We start from the raw sequence: 8,445 nt of genomic DNA, 5'->3' as shown, positions 1-8,445 counted from the left end.
CCCTCCACCCTGCCCCAGGGGAAGGTCTGATAAATATGCATCTGCAGGTCTGACATGGCTGCCTCTCATTGGTCCAGGTCATTTCCAGATCATGTCTCGGCTGCTGTTGCTAAGGCCCTTAGGCAGGCCAGGTTGGCTCTCAGAAAGTATCTTATTCCTGGTTTGGGCTGGCTGGCCCTCAAGCCTGTTAGGGATGAGCCATCCCACATCTGTGACTGATCTCTTCTACCTGGAGCCCTTCAGTGCAGCTGACAACCACAGGACACAGCTAGTGATTTTTGTACTATTAGGGATTGCCTCACGGCCAACTGCGTGAGATGTAACCCATTCCAGCCTCTTTCCTTCCTGTGAGCTACATTTCAGCTTGAATAACTGCCCCACGTCTCATGATGACATTCCAGTAGAGCAGCCCCCATTTAGACCCAAATAGCCGCCTCTTCCTTGCAGTGAGTTGTTTCAATTCTCCAAAGCCCGTTTCCTGAAGTCAACACCCCAGTACCATTCTTCCAGTAGTCTAACCATTAACACCATGTAGCTGAACTGTGACTCAGTCCCATTCCCAGCATGACAAGACCCCGACCTATACAAGAAGTTTCCCCTCTCTGTCCCTGATGAGAGCCCTTCTCAGGTTCATTCCAAAGTAAACCTGTCCCTGCTCTTCAGCCACCTCCTGTCTTCCTTTCTTTCTGACAACCTGGGGCCTGGGTCAAGGCCTGAGTATAGCAAAGAGGAAATAAATGCCCATCTTAGGATACTGGTCCTGAGGGAAAGGATGTAAGGACTGCTTGGGTCGGGGGCCATGATTCATCCCAGGTCTAGGGATGTCCCAAGAACAGACTGCATACAGATATGGGACACACATTTCATGTCCTAAGGGAGGAGGGGACAGTCTCTAAGATGGCTGGACGTCAGGTGACTGTGGATCTTGGGACCTCCCTTTATTCCCTTCTTGACTCCTCCATGCTGTGGAGCCACCTTACCTGTCCTGGTAATGTCAACCCCAAAGATGGGAGGAAAAAGACCACTGTCCCGAATCATCATGGTCAAATCAATTAAAGCAAGCTTTTTTTAAAAATGGTATACACAGGCTGCCTTCTGCTAAAGTAGGGTTCAAGGGTCAACATTGGATGTGAGGAAGACAAAGCTTTTATAGCTCAGTGGTAGGGGCTTTCCAAATGGGAGATTTAGTGGGCAAAATAGGTGGTGTTATAGGAGCAGAACATAAACATGACACATTAGTCATAATGACCTCCTGAAACGAAGACTTGATTGTAAGGTGGCCATAAGGCAGTCCTAACAAGGTAGCCATAACAACCCTTTTGAAACAAAGGTAGGTTTGCAAGATGGTTACTAACTTTTTGAAACAAAGACATGATTGCCATTGCTGGAACAGGCAATAGAGAACCATTTGTAGTTAAGGTGGGGCATAGCCCAATCCTTGGGAAGTTTAATCATAAACAGGAATGAACCTAATCTGTCTTTACTATAAGATGGCTTTTAAGCATAAGATGGAGGCAGGCTGGTTCTTCAGTAAACAGGGAGGAAGCACACAGGCTCTCTAGCACCTGCAACTGTCAGATCCAAAGGAAACGCCATTTCCCCAAATTCCAAAAGGAAGAAGGGGCATATGTATCTGTGGTACCTATTATCATATCCAAGCACAAGCTGGCCTCTGGGATCCCTCAGAATCACAAGTACCTGTTACACATCTCAAAGTCCATGCTAGCATTCTAGCTCTTCTCACCTCCTCCCTACCATGAATTCCCTCCAGTTCACTGGGTTCTTTCCACCTAGCTACTCATTCTCATTATAACCCTATTATTTCTTAATATGCTCTCTCTCTCTCTCTCTCTCTCTCTCTCTCTCTCTCTCTCTCTCTCTCTCCCTCCCTCCCTCCCTCCCTCCCTCCCTCTTTCCCTTTCTCTCTGCTCTTATTCTGCTTTTCTCCTATCCTTGTCCAGTCTTCTGGCCATGTTCAATCAACTTTCTTCTCTGTTATGGACTCTTCCAGATGCCTCTGGCTGTTCTCTCTCTCATTTCTACAATAAAAAATCTTTCCCTTAACCATACCATGAAGCATTCATGTCAGTTCTACAGAACAGCTCTCCATACCTTCTAATCCTTCTCAAACAGTACCACCAATTGGGGACCAGGTATTCAAACCTATGAGCCTATGGGGGCCACTCTCATCCAGACCACCACAGCTGGGAAAGCAGCTGAATGCTGATAGCAGAACTTCATGGGCCATCCTAGTAGGAGGAGCTGGTAAGACAGTAGTGCTGAGAGCCGTGTGGACGGTAAAGGCACTGCTCAAGAGGTTTCGGGGAGAGAACAATATTAACAACTGGGCTAGAGACCATTCTTGTGATAATTTGGCTAAGAGTGTGGCTGCTTTCTGCCCTTGTCCTAAGAATTTGCCTGGGGCTAAATTAAAAATTAATGAGCTAATTTCTTTGGTGGAGGGGAATCTCAAGATAGCTGAATATTGACTCTCTTATGTGGTTATTTGTCATCATTCTTATGCTGGTCTATATATATAATAAAAAAGAACAAATGGGACAAAGAAAGAGAAGAATCCCACAAAACATGTAGTTTGAAGAGAAAAAGAACATCAAAAAATTTAAAGTTGGAGCCAAGGCTTGCACTTGTGTAAGAAGAGGCCTGATTCACATTGGAATAAAGAGAGAGGGTATCTTCAGGGCAAGAACCCACCCAGCAAAGCTTCCAACTTGGGAAAAGGCAAAGGCCTAAGGAATTTTCTACTCCTAAAAACCAGCAGCAAAGCAAATCTGCTATAAATGTGATTCATGGCGGGCAGGGTCCATCCCAAGCTGGCAGCCAAACTTGGCAGCATCATCCACATGGTTCTGACTTTAGAGTCATGAAGGACACAGGAGTAAAGAGGCTGTGCAATCTTCCTCCAAGATTAAGGAGAGCCACTGAAGCCAGGCAATGTGGGTCAGGGCAGACCTTGCATGGAAGCCCTGAGAGGACAAGAGGCCCTGAGGGGTCATTGTATGAAGCTGTGAAAGTGAAGCCTGGGTTGTGTTGGAGACATAAGATGTTGAATGCTAGAGCCATGATGTATCTGCCAAGGGGATCTGTAGACAGGAACTGGAACCAGCCCAAGAAAGAGAAGTGTGCTTTCTTCAGCAAAGCTGGGAGGGAAGAGCCATTCAAACTTTGATATCAAACATGGAGTTACAGGATGCATGATTTGCCCTCTGGGGTTTTGGTCTTGCTTTGGTTCAGTATTTCTTCACTCTGCCTCATCCCTCCTTTCTGGAAAGGCAGTGTATAATCTGTGCCATTTTGAAGTATGTAATTTTTATTTTTATTTTACAGGATGTTACAGTTACAAGATTACCCTGAGTTCCAGAAAACACTTTGAATTTTTAAACATTGTCAAGATGGAAAGACAATGGAGACTTCTGAAGTTGAACTAAAACCATACTGCATTATGATATGGGCATGAGTCTATGAGGGCCAGGAAGTGGAATATGGTGATGTGCGTGAGAATGACCCCCATAGGTTCATATGCTTGACTACTTGGTTCCTAGTTGGTGGAAGGAACCATTTGGGAAGTACTAGGAAGTGTGCCCTTGTTGGAGTAAGTGTGTAACTGGGGGTAGACTCTGTGGTTTCAAAAGACTCCTGCTATTTCTAGTGTGTTCTCTGCTCCCACTTGTAGATCAAGGTGTAAAGTCTCAGCTGTTCTTGCCACCGTGTCTTAGCTTTAACCCTTTGGAACCATAAGTCCAATTAAATGTTTTCTTATGTAAGGTGACTCGGTAATGCTGTTTTCTCATAACAATAGAAAAGGAACTAGTACAAGAGGGAAGGTAGGCACTAGGAAACCGACAGTCAGTGCCCAACAGTGTCATCAAGAATGCAAGCCGCCCCATTTCCCAACTCAGGGGATGCCCCTTACAGGCCCTTCTTCCGTCTCAGGATGGCTGCTGTGACTACACCCGTCTGGACTAGCACCCATCTCCTCATGAGGTGAGGCCAGAGAGTAAGAGATCTCCCATGAAAGGTCACTCTTCTGTTTGTTGGGCCATTTCTGGGTACCTTAGACCTTCAATGGTAATCTTCTTTGAATATATATCAGAAGAAGTCTGGGACTCTATTGGAAAGGAATCAGGGAGAAAGATTGTTTTGGAGGGCAAGCAGGTCCTAACATATTCACACTGGCCCCAGGACTTAGGACTGGGACTTCCTCTTGCTTCCTGAGGGTTCATGGCAACCTTGTTAGGGAAGCAAGGACTGGCTTAATCATTTGACCAGAAGGGACACAGAGAGATTTAGAAACTGGTTCAAGCAGACACAGGTAGAAGGGCATCAGGCCTTTCTTTTGCTTCCCTGCCTTCTTGGAGTTTGTTTATGGCTAAGTGTCCTATGGAGACCCAGGGAGCAAGATGGGGACAGGACTGATGAGATTGTTCACTCTGTATGCAGTCCATAAGTAACTGTTCACTCTAGAATAACCTCTAACATGAATATTCTAGAACTTCGGTGCCTGGCTGTCTTCTTCCCCTATGCAAGCTACTCTCGGACTCATTTTTCTCTGGGGTCACCTCTGCCACCCACCCACCCACCCACAGACTACTCTTTGTCATGTTTTCCCTCCGCACCTTGGTGATACCTATGTCTCAAGACTTCCCGTGAATGTGGATTGGTGACAAGGCCCTTCTAATGTGGGTTTGACAGGCAAGATCCTATGTAAGGGGAAGAAGAGAAGGACTTCCTGTGGAGAGAGGCCAGGGCAGCTCTTGGGAACAGCACATCCATGAAAACCCTCTGAGTACAGCTGAGAGGAGGGGCCTGAGGGTGGGGGTAGGGTGTCTGCTTGGGTAACAACTCCCCTGAAGCAGGTGTGCTGGCTTGTTCATTAGGAGATGTGGACCTTTCTAGCCATTTTCTTTTGGGGGTTCAGTGTGAAGCCAGGGGTTGGAAACACCTGTCAAGGAGCTGGCTTTAGAGCTGTAAGAGGCAGGAGTCTCCTTGGCTGGTGGGGTTTAACTTTTGCTCCTGGAGTCAGGCAAGGACACTCTCCTTTCTTGTATGCTCTTCACACTCTAGTGGAAGAGCCATATCAAAGAATATTCATTTTCCTCCTTTGCCCTTTGAGGAGGCTTCCTGCCTGGGTGCCATCAAGGCCAGTGGCTGAGATGTCCATGTCCTGGCCAGAGAGTTGAAAGTGGCATCTGGGTCAGCCTGAGTCCTGCCTCTTTCCTGAGGCTCCTTCTTTCCCTTTCCAAAATGTCCCCTAATTGTGAGTAGGGGACTTCCTCCCTGGACCCCAGCCCATGGTCACTTTACCCCTTAGTGGAAGATTTCCTTTCTCTCCTGAGTCTCTTGTAATACAAGGTACCAAGCATAAAAGTGCAGTGACGAGTGAAAATTTCCTAAGTGGAAAAGGATCCCTCTAGTGTACCCGACACAATGCCATGGAAGATGGCCCCTCTAGTATCCCTGATACAGTGTCGTGGAAGTCGGCCCCTCCAGAATCCCTGACACAGTGTCATGGAAGAGGATCCCTCTAGTGTTCCTGATACAATGTCATGGAAAAGGATCACTCTGGTGTACCCAACACAGTGCCATGGAAGATGGCTCCTCTAGTATCCCTGATACAGAGTCATGGAAGTCAGCCCCTCCAGAATCCCCAGCACAATGCTGTGCTCTGTAATTTCTCCCTGTCTGAAAATAAGACCACGGAAAGGCAGCATCATGGCCTTCAGTGAGGTGGCTCTCTTCTTCAGAAAGGAAGTCAGGAGAACCTGAATTTGAGTTCCAACTTTCTCAAATCCAAGACATCACTAAGGGATCTCAGCAAGTCCCTTCTCTGTCTTCCCACAGGGAAGGCATGTCAGGTCCCCCATGGTTCCAGGTCTGAAAGTCTTATTGAGCACCTTACCCCCATAGCCAGAGGTAACCCCATTATCAACATAGAGCCTCCACTTAACAAAACAGCCGTGAAAATGTTAGTGAGGTACAGACGTCACTCAAGAGACCAGTCACTCCCACTGCCACACAAGAGGAAGAGCCAGGGACTGAGCCTCAGTAGCCTCATGTTTCAGAGCAAGCACAGTTGCGTAACAGTCTTTTTGGTCTCCCAGAGCCTCACTCTGGTTAGGAAAACCACAGTCAGTCTCTAAGTCTCCTGATGTTTCTGACAAGGTCATTGTTCCTTAATCCTGAAGGATTTGAAATAGCTCTTATCTGTTGGATTTGTGTTACATGCCGCTGGCTTCCAGAGTTCTCATTAGCTAGAAGGACATTAGCATCCACCCAAAGATCACAACAGAGCTAAGAGGGGGCCTCCAGCCCAGGACAAAGGAGAGAAAGGACTCACAGAGGACAATTATTGGAAATAGTGACTACATCATTGCAATCCTCATACTCACTGACGAACCAGTGAGTCCCCGGGGGTCATGGAGTGACCCAAACAGTGGTATTATTCTAAAGGAAGCCTCCTAGGCCACCACCACTGTCCTAAATCTCTCAAGGTGAAGCAAAGAAGAGGACTCCTAAACACAGGTAAGAAGAAAAGTCTTCTAGCTTACTCCAGGAAGTCATCAGCAACATGGTCAATCATTACGCGCCCACTAAAAATAACATAACAGGATGGTAAACATCCCAGGAAAAGTCCCCACTAGCTCAATTGCTTATCTTCTGTGTTTGAAATTTGGGGCCCTGTAATTCTTACTGGAGGGGCAGTCCTGTGTAATGTAGGGTGTTTAGTGGCACCCCAGCCTCTGCCTCAAACCCAGTTTACCCCCAGTGATGACAAGAAGAAAATGACACTGCTAACTGTCTTCTGGGGACAAATTGGTCCCTGCCCAAGAAATACCACAATAGAGTAATATAGTCCATTTTTAAAAACTTAATGTGAGAGCATACAATTTTTGTTTGAGCCACTATTTGTCACATGAATGTTATATGCCAGGCATTGTGTGAAAACATTACAGGTGGGATCTCATTTATCTGTGACTAGTGGATGACCAGATGCATTTATTTTCTTTTATTGGAAGACACAAAGCAGCAGAGTCTCCCAGTTTCTCTAGTTAATTTCCTGGTTCTTCAGCTGGCTCCTGACTCACCCAGGAAGCAGGAGAGATGGTGCTGGGCAATGTATTTGTCAGGTTCGCGCGGCTATAATAAAACACCGGAGGCAGCCTAATTTTATAGAGGTTTGTTTAGATCCCAATCTGAAGGGCTGGAGTTCTAATAGCACAGTGCAGATTTTGATGTGTCACCTCAAGATGAATGGTCATTGTGGCGGCATTTTTGGAAGGAAGAGGTCCCCTTGCTAATCAAGAAGACAGACAGACAGAGAGGGGTTGAGGCGAGAAGATTGGGGTCCTATAGTGCTTTCTGAGACCAACTCCCAGTTAGGCTAAGGTTCTACCACTAGACACCATGTCTTAAAGATCTCACCTTCCAATATAATCACATTAAGGACCATGCTCTAAACATACAAACCTTTGGTGAACACATTTAAACTACACGGAAACCATAGCAAGCAAGGAGTCTGGACCTTGCCACCTCTCAGGGCATCTGCTCACCCTGTTTGAACCTGGGTCTTTCCATTTACAAGATATGCACAGTAGTTCCTGCCAGGCAAGGTTATGAGTCTGAAAAGTCAGAACCTGGAATGAGAGGTGTGCTAGCTGGTTTTTGTCAACTCAACACAAACAGACATATCTGGGAAGAGAGAGTCTCTATCAGGAATTGCCTCTATCAGGTTGCCCTGTAAGCAAGTCTGTGGGGGAATTTTCCTGATTGATGATTGAGGTGGAAGAATCCAGCCTACTGTGGGGGGTGCCATACCTAGGTAAGTGGTCCTGGGGTGTATAAGAAAGCAAACTGGGCAAGCCAAGAGAAGCAAACCAGTAAGCAGCTTTGATTCCTGCCTCCAGGTTCCTGCCTTGAGTTCCTGCCTTGCTCCCCATCCCCCCATGATGCATTACTATAATCTGTAACCAAATAAATCCTTTCCTCCCCAGGTTACACTTGGTCATGGTGTTTTATCATAGCAGCAGAAAGCTAACAAGGACAAGAGAGAATCCACCAGCTTTGTTTACAGCCATCTACTCAATTCCTGCCGCTGGACCTGGTTCTTCATAGATGATAAATAAATATTCCTTGAGTGAATAGTTGATGAAGAAAGTGTTTGTTATCTGTCACAGCCACTGATGTGAACACTGAACAGCAAAAGCCAGCAGCCAGCAGACCTCAGGGACAGCATCACCTGGAGCACTGAATGCAGACACCTCTGACCTGGGAGGATGAGAATGTCAACAGCAGCATGTCCTCTGAGTGACTACAAGTGTGAAAAGCCCTGAGAGGTGAGGATTCAGAGCCAGCCCTCTAGCAGTGGTCAGGGGAGGCCTTCTGCCTGGAGCCATCTAGCCTGGATCTTGGGCTCTAGGGAAGTTTTAA

Source organism: Peromyscus californicus, unplaced genomic scaffold (genome assembly GCF_007827085.1).
Source record: "Peromyscus californicus insignis strain IS unplaced genomic scaffold, ASM782708v3 Scaffold_11__1_contigs__length_118956290, whole genome shotgun sequence".
Taxonomy (NCBI): Eukaryota; Metazoa; Chordata; class Mammalia; order Rodentia; family Cricetidae; genus Peromyscus; species Peromyscus californicus.
Note: the sequence above shows the minus strand (reverse complement) of the source record.